Genomic DNA, 14,720 nt, shown 5'->3' with positions numbered 1-14,720 from the left:
GCCTCCGCCGTATCTGCTCCCAGGATGGGGCATTCCACTCCCAAACATCTCAGATGTCCTCGTTTTTCAAGGACCGCAACTTCCCCCCATCAGTGGTCGAGAACGGCCTCTACTGTGTCTCCCGCATTTCCCGCAGCTCATCCCTCACACCCCCTCCCCGCAATAACAACCAAAACAGAATCCCCCTCATCCTCACGTACCACCCCACAACCTCCGGATCCAACACATCATCCTCAAATTTCTGCCATCTGCAATCCAACCCCACCACCAAAGACGTTTTTCCCTCCCCACCCTTATCTGCTTTCCGGAGGGACCACTCACTCCGTGACTCCCTTGTCCGCTCAACACTCCCCACCAGCCCCACCACACCCGGCACTTTTCCCTGCAACCGCAGGGAGTGCTACACCTGCCCCTACACCTTCCCCCTCACCCCCATCCCAGGCCCCTTCCACATCAAGCAGATGTTCACCTGCACATCTGCTAATGTGATATACTGTATCTGCTGTTCCAGGTGTGGCCTCCTCTACATCGGGGAAACCAAGCGGAGGCTTGGGGACCACTTTGTGGAACCCCTACGCTTGGTTTGCAACAAACAACTGCACCTCCCAGTCGCGAACCATTTCAATTCCCCCTCCCACTCAGACGACATGTCCATCCTGGCTCTCCTGCAGTGCCACAATGATGCCACCCGAAGGTGGCAGGAACAGCACCTCATATTCCGCTTGGGAACCCTGCAGCCCAATGTGGACTTCACAAGCTTCAAAACCTCCCCTCCCCTGACCGCATCCCAAAACCAGCCCAGCTTGTCCCTGCCTCCCTAACCTGTCCTTCCTCCCACCTATCCCCTCCTCCCACCTCAAGCCCCACCCCCATCTCCTACCTACTAGCCTCATCCGACCCCCTTGTCCTGTCCATCCTCCCTGGGCTGACCTATCCCCTCCCTAACTCTACATCTCCACCCCCGCCTCTTTGATCTGTCCGTCTCCTCGCCACCTATCTTCTCCTCTATCCATCTTCTATCTGCCTCCCCCTCTCTCCCTATTTATTTCAGAATCCCCTTCCCCTCCCCCATTTCTGAAGAAGGGTTTAGGCCTGAAACGTCAGCTTTCCTGCTCCTCTGATGCTGCTTGGCCTGCTGTGTTCATCCAGCTCTACACCTTGTTATTCTAGTTATACATAACTAGTTCTAAGAGTCACTTGACCTGAAATGTTAACTGATTCCTCCCCACAGATGCTGCCAGACCTATTGAGCTTTTCCAGCATTTTCCTTTTTTGTTTACAGTTTATATAGTATTTTTGATTTTTATTTTGCATTTTTCTAACAACTTTGCAAAATACCTTAACTGCTGGCTGTCTCAGGACATTCAAAAATAACTTAACTAAGCAGCCACAATGGTTTTACTACTGGACATTCATTTGTTCCGAAATGAATGGAAGAAGAGGTAAATGCAGCAGAAAAGACATAGTTGTCCAGCAACTTCTGAAATATGCTTTGCACATAAGCAGCCTGGCTTTTGTTAAGGATCATCCCGAGTGGCTCCATTTTCTACAGTACATTTCCAGTGACACATTGAGGTAACCATCAACTGCAGCTGGAGGATGCTGTTTGGTCTGTCAAAACCTGCTGGTCTCCTTTTGTAATTATTGTTACTTTTTCAGACTGACATTCCAAGATCCAAGACTCCTTGCTGGGAGACATTCTAAAGCTTGTGGCAGCTGTTGCAAAGGCTCAAGTGGGAATTGCCAATGATTAAGGTCCATCAGACTGGTACACAGAGGTGTTGGTAACTGTTTAAAAACTTCTCTGGCTGAACCATGAGATCTCCCTCTGGCTGTATGTTTGACATAGTAAACATTGTAAATACAAGCTGTATATGTATATATATGAAGAGTGGCACATTCTGAAAGGAACAGCTCCTTTGTTTTATTCCTTAATGTCAACTTTGAATCGTTATGAAATAAACTTTATTCATACTTTATAACAGTATGTTTTTGAAAATAAGGTAAAGGCAGAGGAAAAGAAACGTTTAGATAAGACAGACTATGACACTATGCCAGTCAAAAAAAAAATGAATGAATGAGGTTGGAAAGACAACACAAAATTGCTCTTCTGTGATTGGATCTGCTCAGTTTCAAATGGGTAGGCTAGGGTTACCTTCACAAGGTAATTCTGACTATAATTCAAATTTTAATAATAATAATTACTTCTGTGACACTACAGTTATAACCTGCCCAAATAGTCACCACATAGTAAAGCCATAAAAATTCATCTGTGACAGGATGTAGCAATGGAACAGATGCAGAAAGAAACTAGTAGCTAAATCACAAACAAGTTTCTCTTCCAGTAAGCCTGGCGCTAAAACTTTAGAGATCACAATGACACATTAGAGCTAACACACCCTGAGTAAACTGAAATTCAGACTCCATTAATATGCAAGTTCTGATTCAAATCAGACAAGCAAATAGCCAGAAGTGTTGCTGTCAAGCATTCAGATGTTGTGTTTCACAGTTGTCCAATGTAATGTCAAACATGAACGATTAGGAATAAAATTTATTTTACATTATTTTGTTGCATATATCATTATAGTATTGCAAAATGGTTAGTAAATCAAAATACAACAAACATGGCATGCATGTCAACTTTCACCACCTCTGATAGTAAAATAGGATGAATCGCAATAGTTGTAACCTTTTGAGCTGCACAGGATTATGTTTTGATCTTTGAAAAAGACATTCAATCAAGGCTGAGCAATAACTTCAAGTGGACAACACTCATCCACTTCATTATGCATTTCACAAAAACACTCAACTGAACAACAAAATAATTAAGTCTTTATTTTCTGAAGGAATACATCATTTTAAGAAAAAGCTTGATGGTCTCCGGAATAGGACACAATAGACATTTGCGCTTAATTTACATCAGTTTTTACATGCCAAAAGTGGCAACAAACACTGCAAAAAACAACCCAGGACAATTGCGTCACAAGAAATTTGGGCAATGTCTCCCTTGATCACTTGCTGTAAGAACTGGCCATGTGCAAACTGGTGATCATTAGTACATGATTAAGAGCAGTAATGATATAGCAAAACAAGTTAATTGGCTGCAAAGTACTTTTGGATAGCCAGGGGAATAAGACAGGCTAAAGACTAATATGGTCTTTATTCCCCTTTTTGAATCCTAGGAAGGACACAAGAAAGCATTCATACTTTGATAGTGAGTATTTCATCCCCAGCTTCTTTCTTCTCATTACAACTGCTCGTATCCTTAACTATTTTAATCTTGCTAATGTCCAAATATATTATCCCAAATCTTTTTCCCTTATTCTTACATTGAAATCAAGGAATTCTTAAACTCATTTTTCCTCAACATCAGAAACAAAGCAGCCGAGTTTCCTGCTTCAAGCTTGGAAAATCTAAGTATGGCATTATCTTATTTGTTTTTTTCCTGCTTTGTCTCCCTTGTAAGCTTGAATCCTTCAACTTAACAGAAAAAAAGGAACTATTCAGCTTTCACTGCAGACTAAGCCTCATGTTGATTCTGCTCACTGAAGAAATGTTTTCCTTACTCAGCAGTCAGGCTGCCTATTTGAACTTTGACGCTATAGATGATCATCACCTGTAGGGAGCCTTCAACATCGGTGTTAGAAGTCTCCTCCATACTTTGACAGGTTGTTACTTTTACTTGGGCTAAGCTGCATCTGTAAAAAAAAAAGGTTTATCTTGGTTTTAAGTTGTAAATTAATTTATTTTAAAGTAACTCTTGCAGATGAAGTAAAATCACTGACTTACCAGCAATTATACTCAAAGTTACAGGATATGGCTAAAGCATTTGAAAGACCTCCAACTTATATATGCATGCTTGTTATAATGGACTATGAACTTTACAATATTACCTATTTATATTTTTGGAACAATATGGAAATTATTCTATGACTTACCAGATTTCTCAGCAGTTGCTGACAAGATGTTGTCATCATTATGTTCTGGTCTGTAGAGATAATTATGAGATCTTTAGATTTTCAAGAGTTTTATAGTGGCTAAGTGCAAGTGTTTTCAACTGCATTTTGCTGATTTGTTGCAGTAATTATTCTTTCCTAATAGCCCGATAGATGGTCAGAAGCTTAAAAACATGGTCAACTTGTCAAAATGACTCCAGGGTTGACAGCAACCTTGATCCAAATATGAAAATATGAATCAAATGCCATATTTAAAGAATGCCCTTGGAATGAAGACCATATTTGACTTAGCAGGTCATCAGGAAGCCCTATTAAAATCAAAGTTAAATAGAAACTGGAAGTAAATTTTCCATTGGTTGAACATGTTCACGATTGTTGCAAGCCTCAGGACACCATTGCACGAGGTCCCGAAATAGTGTACCGGACCCAAATCATCTTCAGCTGCTTATCTGTCCTCCATTCTAAGGTTAGAAGTCATGATTTTTGCTGGTGATTACAATGCTCAGCTCCATTCACAATTCCTTCGATAATGGAGCTTACTGTGCCTGTACTCAGGAAGATGTGGCACCAAAGAAGCTTAAGGTGGTAAGTAGCAAACAACGTTCACACTTCACAGGTGACAGTCAATGATCATCTCCAAAACGAGAGTGTCTAACAACTTCCTTGAAATTCAATTTGAAGACATCACCAATGACCAGGAACTGAACTGGATCAGCCATTTAAATACAATAGCTAGGTCAAAGACTGGGTATTCTGCAGTAAGCGTCTCACAGACACTTTCCACAAGCAATAAGTCAAAAATCGGGTATGATAGAATACTCTCCCCTTCCTGCAGTGAGCGTCACACCCAACTTCCTACCAAGTTAACAGAGTACTGAAAGCGTGCACACGTGATGAGCATCTGTTGAGAGAAATCAGAGTTAATGTATCGGTCCAATGACCCCTTCAGGGGTTTTTGTTTTTGTTTCCGATTTCCAGCATTTGCAGTTCTTTGGGCTTTTACCTATACCACACAAACCGGAGTGGTTTAAGATGGTGGCTCACTATCAGCTGAGAGGAAAATTAGGATAAGCAAGAAAGGCTGCCGCGGCAGCGGTGCCACATCCCCTGAATAAATTGACAAAAGAACCTCCTCAGCTCATGGTGATTTTTGTGTTTTAAACAACTGATTTTCAAAGTCCATTCCTCCCACTAAATGATCAACTTTGAATAAATGTGGTTTCCTGGATTATCTTACAGAAGTCAGTTCCCTTACAAATGTCATTCAACTAAGCTCCACCTTGCAACAAAGCTCACTTATATGAAGACATGCACAAAACGTAACTAACAACAACTACTGTATTGGAATAAACTCAATCTTCCTTTTCCAAGTAAACAATGGTTGAATTGTTTTGTGCAAACCAACTGCAATTAACACTGCAAAAGTGTCAGAAAAGTATTGTTTCAATGGTTGCAGTAATTCCTATGGTACTCTTGTGTTTACATAAGAAATAATCATAGCTTACTTTAAACAAGATTTATAGTTGGATTTAAAATTAGAATCCAATCAATAAAATGAAGGGTTAAATAAGAGTTGCATGTTCAATAAGTAGAAAGTACCAATCAAGTTGGAAATTCATAGCTGTGAAAGCTGAGGAAGAAAGGATTGCATTTATATAGTTTCCTCAGGACAAGTTCCAATGACTAACTTTGATAGTCATTATGATCACAAAAGCAAAAGGATCAGTCCATGTGTCAATAACATGATTCCTTAAGTAGAATTATTAGATAAAGATTCATTACTTGTTTCTGGTTTATGGCCATGTTGGAAGATAATTGGTTAAGATAGTGCAAAAAATTCTGCTGCTGTTCTTTGACTACTACCACTGAGTTTTAGGTTTACCTCGACAAGTAGAGTTAACATCCTGAATCAAAAACATGACCTTCAACAATGCACTGCTCCTCCGTACTGTACTAAAGCATTACTATTGGCTTTCTGCTCAAGTCTTGGAATGGGGTTCAAATCCAAAATGCCAAAGCATTTCACAGGATTTCCTGTGTATGAAGAACTGAAAAAGTTGATAAATTCCAAATCCTCCTTTGGGGTTGAAAGTTGATGAAACAAAACAGCTGTTCAATAAATTACATGGGTATACCACAATTTTTTTTAAAAAATTGGTCATATCAGTAAGAACACCGGTCCCTTTTGATTTTAAAGAGAAGGTACACAGATTGATATATTTTGTTGATTTCCTGTTCTAAATGGATATGGAAGAGAATCTTTGTTCAGAAGCTTGGTCAGATCCTAAAACCTGTTTGAAGAGCTCCAAATGAATGCAACTGTGGGGTGCATGTGCATAGTCCTTTGAAAGGGGAATTGCAGGTAGACAGGGTGCTGAACAAGGCATTTGGCATGCATGCTTGCCTTCATTGGTCAGTGGATGGAATTTAAGAGTTGGGACATCATGTTGCAGCTGTACAGAACATTGGTGAGGCCACTTTTGAAATAATGCATTCAGTTCTGGTCTCCCTGCTATAGGAAAAATGTTGTTAAACTTGAAAGGGTTCAGAAAAGACTTACTAGGATGTTGCCAGGGTTGGAGGGTTTGAGCTATAGACAGAGGATGAATAGGCTGGGCTGTTTTCCCCGCAGTGTCAGAAGTTGAGGGGTGACCTTATAGAGGTTTATAAAATCATGAGGGGCATGGATAGGGTGAGCAGACAAGGTCTTTTTCCCAGGGTAGGAATGGAAAGATTTAAAAGGGACCTGAGGGGCAACCTTTTCATACAGAGGTTTGCACATGTAGGAAACGAGCTGCCAGAGGAAGTGGTGGAGGATGGTACAATTACAACAACTAAAAGGTATCTCGATGGGTAAATAAATAGGAAGGATTTAGAGAGATATGGGGCAAATACGACTACGTCAGTCTAGGATATCTGGTCAGCACAGATGAATTGGACTGAGGGGTCTGTTTCTGTGTTGTATACCTCCATGACTCTATAACCAGTGCCAGGATTGCAAATTCTGTAAATTGATATTGGGGCTACCAAAAGTGCAATCTTCCACAACAGAAACTCAAAATTACATCAGCTTGTGCAAAATCAGATTGAGATCCCAACTTGCACTAAGAAGCCCAACTAGTTATTCCTTATCCACGACAGCAACATCAATTTAATCTCTTATGCTAAAGTCAACATGGCTTGTAAGAACATAAGAAATAGGATCATGAGTAGACAATACTAAGCTTCAGCCATTTCCACCACTCAATATGATTATGGTTGATCATCTGCTTCAAATTTCATATATTCACCATATTACTGACAATTTAAGATTTTTTTTGCTCAAGTCACTGAACATGGTTTTTAAACCCACAGCCTTATGGCTTATGGCTACGGGGCAAGAGTGCAATCCATCGGCTATGACTGACAGCAAGAATTTCAAACAGTCATAGGCTGAAGTTGGCACGACAACATGTCCAAGAAAATAAGGAACAAACCATGAACCAAAAATCTTAAATTCTCCCCTGCTCTGTATCAATGCACACAGGCTCGGAACAAAGGTAATACAGGACTGCAGCCATGAGGCATTTCAATGTCTAGAATCTCATTCAGCAGGAACTGTTATTCTTCCATGAATGGCGTTATGACTACCAGTCACAATGAATTCAATAGATCAACGCTGACTTAAGGAAGGTGAGAGGAGGGGCGGGGGGAAATATAAAATCAGAATAAAATCAGTCTGCACAAGATCAAGCTTGTTAGATAAAATGAATGACCTTGTCCAGACATATTACTGACAGTAAATGGCGTTAGTTACTCTGATTCTCACCTGTGTTTGGATCATACCCATAAGCCAGTTGTATGGCACCTTGGCCTTTGCTCCGTTTTTTGCCCAAAGCATTGCTAATAAGCATCAGCTGCTGTTGATGTGTCCCAGTGCCTGAAATTATGTGAATTTGTTGGTGCTTTTGGTTTTCCACAATTTTTTTTTAAACTGTGGAATGGAAAAGGTCATTAGACGACATCCTCAGCAGATATTCAAAGAATCCAAGGCCAACGTGTCAAGTGAATGACAAGGCAGAATGTCCAGGTTCTATTCTGACCATCAACAATCATGAAGATCCTACTTCACTAAGCTTGGAAAGACCTTTTGCCTCATATTCTGGAGTATGGTATTGATTGTGTTTTCTTTTCTTCGAAGTGAGAGTTGTAAGCAGACTGTAGGATTTAGTAGGACGCTCCACTTAACATCTTGAACATTGCATTTAGGAGCTCTGCTAATTACTCAATATGTTATGGCACTCATGAAAATTACAAAGTGAAGAACAGAGTTTCCACTGTATCTTAAATCTCACACTAAATCATGACCTGTCCTAAACATTCATTATGAAAGCAAAATACAGTCTATTCTTTTCTGAGAACGTTAAAAGTGTCCTAACCATCCAATCGACATTCATGATCCATTTGAAGAATTACCCTGAACAGCCAATGATGAGATTCTTCAATCAGTTCAAATCCAACCAAATAGAGGCTTCAGATATCACAAGATCTCTGAGAACGGAAATCAGTGTGGATCGGATCACAAATTCCAAGCATGCCTCCACAATATGCCAATTTGTAACATCAGACGTCACATAACACAAGGTTATACTCCAACAGGTTTATTTGAAATCAGAAGTTTTTGGTGCGCTGCTCCTTCATCAGGTGAAGTGACACTTCAATGATGCAAGTGTGTGAAATCCACTGCTTTTTGTCAAACTAATACATTCACCCTTTCTATTCACACAACTTAGTTCATTTTCCCCAAACCCTAATGCAAAGGAGGCTAGCTGCATTCATATGCCTAAACAGCAAAATGGTTTTTCAAAATCACATGAATAACCTGAAATAAGAACAAACATACTGGGGGGAAAAAAAAAAAATCAGCAGGTAAAGCAGCATTTGTGGATAAAGATAACATTTCAGGTCAATTACCTTCCATGAGAACTGAACAGGAAAGAGGTTTTAGAGTTTAAGTCTGCACAAGGTTGGAGTGGGGATGGGAACCAGGGTGGGTGGGGGAGGTTATGTGGGGTATGTTTTTGGGGAGGCAGGAAAAATAAAAATTATCTGACTTAGGGTGGAGATGGAAATAAAAAAGATTTCATGTTGCAAAAGACAGAGTGGCAATAGGTATAACGAAGGTTCAAAGATGGTATTCAAATGAGGCATGAATTGCTGTAACCATCTGAAGGCGAGATGAAAAATTGAAGGGATTAGGAAACAAGACAAGACATAGTCAACACAGCACAATAAAAGGGGAAAAAACAAAACCACCTAAACTGAAGGCAGAGGTCACATTCAAACTTCAAACTCAACATTCAGCCTAGAAGACTGTTGGAAGTGCCAAGTTGAAAAATACAGTAATGCCCTTCAGCTTGCGTGGAGTTCACAGAACAAGGGCACAATGTTCAGCATAGGAGTAAAATACAAAACTAAAACGACAAGCAACTAAAACTTCTGGACAAGATGGAGGCATTCCTCCAATGAGATCACCTCTCATTCTTCAAACTCCTATGAATAGAATATCGACCTATTTAACCTTTGCCCAAGAGACAATTGTTCCATACCAGGGACCATCCTAGTGAACCTTCTATGAACCACCTCCAAAACTGCTAATCATACTCCAGATATGGTCTCACCAGCGTCTTGTACAGTTGCGGGAAGGCTTCCCTTATACTCCAACTGCTTGAATGAGGGTCGACATTCCATTAACCTGCTGCATCTGCATGCTAGCTTTGTGTTTTGTGCACAAGTACAGCCAAGTCCCTTGGCATTGCAGCTTTCTGCAGCTAATCTCCTTTTAAATAATACTTTTTTTTCTTTTGTTCTTCCTTCAAAAAAAGAACAACTTCACAATTTCCCACATTATACTCCATTTGCCAACTTTTTGCCCACTTACTTAACCCAATCTCTCTCTGATCCGTTTTCATCCCCTTCCCAACCTGCCTTTCCACCTATTTTGCACCATCTGCAAATTTGGCTGCAGTGCATTTGTTTCCTTCATCAAGATCTTTAATATGTATTAAAAACAGTTGCAATCCCTATAGAATTCCACTGGTCACAGGTCACTAACCTGAAAAAAAGAACCCCTTGACTCACTCACCATACCCTACTCATTAGCCAATTCTCTCTCCATGTCTATATACTACCACCAATATTGCAGGCTCTTACCTTGTGACTTAACCCTTCATGAGGTACCTTGTCAAATGCCTTCTCGAAGTCCAAACACAACACATGTACTGGATCCGCTCAATCAATCCTGTTGGTCTTCCTCAAAACACCAGGAATTAGTCAGACAATTTCTCCTTCATGAAGCCAGCTGACTCTGCTATATTAAATTATGATTTCTCGAATTTTCAGCTGTTACTTCCTTAATAACTGAATCCAATACTTTTCCATCAATAAATGTTAAGCTAAATCAATTACCTGCTTTTTGCCTCCCACCGTTTTTGAATAGGGGTATTATATTAGCAGTTTTCCACTCCTCTGGTACTTCTCCAGAATCCATGGATTTTTGGAAAATTACAACCAATTCATTCATTATCTCTGTAGGTACCTCTTTTAGGATTCTAGAATGTAAGTCATCAGGACTAAGGGACTTATCAACCTTTAGGTCCATTAGTATATTATCATTTTTCAAGTGATAGCAATGGTACTTAATTCCTCCACTGTATTCTTTAGTATTAGTGGGATGTTCAAGTATTTTCTTCCATAAAGCCTGATGCAAAATATCTGTTTAACCCCTCCGCCATTTTCTTATTTCCCAAAACAGTCTCCCCATATTTGTATGTCCACTGTGACCTGGCTCCTTTTTTATATCAAGCTCTTATTTCAGTTTTTATATTCAATAGTTTACCCTCAATTTATTTCCAACCTCTATTACCTTTTTAAGTTCTCCTTTGCTGGATCCTGAATTTGTCCCAGTCTTTGGGGCTATCACTGATTTTGGCCTCTGTTATATGCTTTTTTCTTTCAACTTAATATTCTCCTGCAAAACCTTAGTCAGCTATGGCTATCCCTCTCTTAGGATCTTTGCTCCTTTCTGCAACATATTTTTGCCGAGAGTCATGAATTATCTCCTTAAATGTCTACCACTGCTTGCTTACTGTTATTTCTGCTTTTTCTCAGGACGTCATTTATTACCCAATACCAAATCCAAAATAGTTCTCTGGTTGGTTCCCTGACATATTGCTCTATGAATCTATCCCTAATGCACCCTTATAATTTTGTTGTCGTAGCTATCTTTTCCAATTTGATAATCCTAATGTTGATTGGGCTAAAAGTCACAAATAATTGTCCTATTCTTTTTGCATGCTCCTATTATTTGTAGGAAAAGCTATTTATCAACAGAGTGCTTACAGTCCAAGGGTCTGTATACTACTTCTACCAATGTCTTCTTTCACTTATTATTTTTTAAACTTCAGCGTATATGGACTCGACATCATCCGAGCCTAGATTGTCTCTCACAACTGTCTTCATTTCATTTCTGCTAACCCACCACCTTTTCCATCCCTCCTATCTTTCCAAACACTGAACTGTCACTGAACTCAAAATGTTAACTCTGCTTTCTCTCAACAGATATTGCCAGACCAGCTGAGTTTCTCCAGCATTTTCTGTGCTTGTAACATGGACTGGTATCTGAATCTTGAAGGGTTCCAGACATTTAGCATGGAGCAGGAAGCTATGGAAAGAAAAGGGGTGGTTAATTAATGAAGTTATTTGCACTATAGAGAGGATGACTCAAGTCTAAGACATAGAAAGAGTTTGGATAGAAAAGACAAATGACAAAGACAAGTCGTCAGTTGTGGGAGCGCTGCATAGATACCCCTCTTTGTGGTGCAGTAGTAGTGTCCCTACCCCTGAACCAGGCGACCCAAGTTCAAGTCCCATTTGCTCCAGAATATCTATGAGCATCTCTGATCAGGTTGATTAGATAGACCCACAAACAGTAATGAAGGGTAGAGCAAGAAAAGAGAAAAATAACAGGAGCTTCTCAGAAAGACACAGCGTTAATGGAGTTTTTAAAATCGATATAAAGACTGGAAAAGGTTGTTGACTTGGTCGCTGAGCTGGCTTGTTTTCTGATGAAGATTGGAGGCCTCACTGATGATGTTACCTAGCATGGTGATGAAACTTCTGAACGAAAATAAGCCAGCTCGGCGAGCAAGTCAACAACCTCACTCACAACCCAAGCTACAAATCTTTGCTAAAAACTTTAAATAGACTGGAAAAGCCAGGTGAGAAAAGGTAGCGCATGTGACAAATACGTTTGAAGTAATTTCTTAAAACAGCACATTCTGCAACCAACCAGAAAGCAAACTATACTAGATCTGGTAATGTGAAATGAGATAGGGTTAATGAGTGAATTCATAGTGAAGGCTTCCCTAGGTAGAAGCATCATTAGTATGATTGAAGTTTACACTGTGTTTGAGGGGCAGGAAATGGGTCCAAGGCTTGCTTTAAACTGTCAAAAAAAAAGGCATGAAAACAGTGAATTGATAAACTACATTGAAGGATAGGTCAATAGAGATGGGACAGACCCAGAACTGATGATTAACAAGAAAAAATTAAAGACAGTACCAAACTTAAAGAGATAGCATTTAATTGTACAAGATGACAGGTCATAAGTTTGAACACAAGATAAATACAGTAAAAGAACATAAATAAGGAGGAAAAAACAGGAGAAAGTTAAGTAGAACCATAAAAAGCAGATTGCAAGAATTAAAATATTTTTTAAAAAGAAAGAGTTAACCAAGTGAGTAATGGCCCTATAGAGAGACAGTTGGAGAATTAATAATGAAACATAAAATGAGATGGCACATGAATTAAACAGGAATTTTGTATCTGCCTTCATTCTAGGATGTGGGTAGAGATGAGAAACACCAAGGGGCAAAAAACATTAATGGGGGTTGTATAAGACCTCAAGCTGTAGTGGGGGGGAGGGGGGAAGGATGCTGGAAATGGCATTAAACAAGAAATTAGAAATGCATGCAATTAAAGAACATCTGCAATTGTGGGTGACTTAGATTGGGCAAACCAAATCAGCAATACCATAGAGGGACTAGTTTAGCTTTGGTAATCCAGTTGACGTGAACGAGTTGAACTGAAGGGTCTGTTCCCATGCTGTGTGAATCTCTGACTCTATGACTCCAGAACAGGAATTTGTGGACTATATATAGGATGTTTTTTGGGACCAATACATCGAAGAGCCAACTAGAAAGCAGACCATCCTATACTGGGTACTGTGCAATGAGAAAAGAATAATTGGCAATCCACTTGTACAAGGTTCCTTGGGAGAGAATTCCTCATCAAGATGGAGTGATATACTTGGGTGTGAGACTAGGGTCCCGAACCTAAACAAAGGAAATTACGATGGTATGAACTGAGAGTTGGCTATTTTCCATTCCTCTGGGACCCTCCCTCAATCCAGTGACTCCTAAAAGATCACCAATACCTCCACAATCTCCTCGGCTATTTCCTCAGAACTTGGGGCATAGAATCTATCTGGTCGGTGATTTATCTACCTTCACCTATGGATTAGTGTAGCTAATGTAAGCCCACTCTTCAAAAAGAAAGGGAGAAACCATGACTGTAGACCAGTCAACCTGATGTTAATCATGGGGAAAATGTGAGAGTCCATTCTAAAAGATTTAACAGCTGAGCAAAACAGTGGCAGGAATGAACATGGACATTGGACATGGAGTTGGCATAGATTTATGAAAGGGATAGCATGCTTGACAAATCTACTGAAATTCTTTGAGAATGTAACAGAATTGTTGAGATGCAGCCAGTTGACGTGATTTTTCTGGACTTTCAGAAGGCTATTGACAAAATCTCACATTCAAGATTAGCATGTAAAACTAAGGCGCATAGGATTGGAGTTAGTGTACTGACATGGATAGAGAACTGCTTGACACACAGGAAACAGACATTAGGAATAAGCGGATCTTTTTTGTAAATGGCAGGCAGTGTTGAGTGGGGTAGTACAGGAACGTGTCCGTGTGTGCACATGTGCGTGTGCACTTCTGTGTGTGCCTGCGTAATCTCAGAAGCCTATAAAATCCTAACAAGGTTAGGCAGGTTAGATGCAGGAGGATATTCCTGATGGCAGTGGAGTTCAGAACCAGGGATCACAGTCTAACTGCAATGGGGTAAGCCATTTAGGACCGAGATGAGGCAAAATGCTTTCACCCAGACAGTAGTGAGCATGTAGAATTCTCTACTACACAAAACAGCTGGAAATAGCACTTGCGGCTAAAAGCAATCAAAAGGATACCAATGGGGATGGGAGGGGAAATAGGCCATTCAGTTGGATTCCAACATTCAGTTGGATAATCAGCCAAGACCAAATTGAATGGAGGAGCAGACTTGAAGGGCCAAATTCTATTTTCAGTATTTCTACAACTTGGATGAACAGGTGGAAGTATGTTTGTCAAATTTGTTGATGATGCAAAGGTTGGTATTAAAGTGAGTTGTGAAGAGGACAGAAGGCAGCTACGAAGAGATACAGATCAGATAAGTGAGTACTCGAAGGTCTGGGCTAATGGAAATAATGTGAAGAAATGTGAACTTATTCATCTTGGCAGGGGAAACAAAACAGCACCCCCATTACCTAAATGGCGAGACATTCCTGCAGAGTTCTAAGATGCAAAGGATCTGGATGACCTGGTGCATGAATTGTACATGGCTAGTGTGCAACAAGTAACTAGGAAAGCTAATACACTATTCTAATCTGTTGTGAGG

General features: G+C 40.1%; 1 protein-coding gene across 1 annotated transcript in view; it reads right to left on the bottom strand.

Annotated features, from left to right (window-relative positions):
• Positions 1-4,079, bottom strand: part of rnf6 (ring finger protein (C3H2C3 type) 6) — a 35,760-nt gene extending 31,681 nt beyond the window's left edge. Inside the window, exons 1-2 of the mRNA XM_048597581.1 lie at positions 3,939-4,079; positions 3,617-3,698 (exon numbers count right to left, since the gene is read on the bottom strand). The gene's annotated coding sequence lies outside the window, so the exon portion shown is untranslated. The remainder of the gene's footprint in view (positions 1-3,616; positions 3,699-3,938) is intronic.
• Positions 4,080-14,720: the final 10,641 nt, after the last annotated feature.

This window comes from Rhincodon typus, chromosome 6 (genome assembly GCF_021869965.1).
Source record: "Rhincodon typus isolate 14 chromosome 6, sRhiTyp1.1, whole genome shotgun sequence".
Classification (NCBI taxonomy): Eukaryota; Metazoa; Chordata; class Chondrichthyes; order Orectolobiformes; family Rhincodontidae; genus Rhincodon; species Rhincodon typus.
The sequence above is the reverse complement of the archived record's forward strand: the minus strand, read 5'-3'. Positions and strand labels throughout refer to the sequence as shown.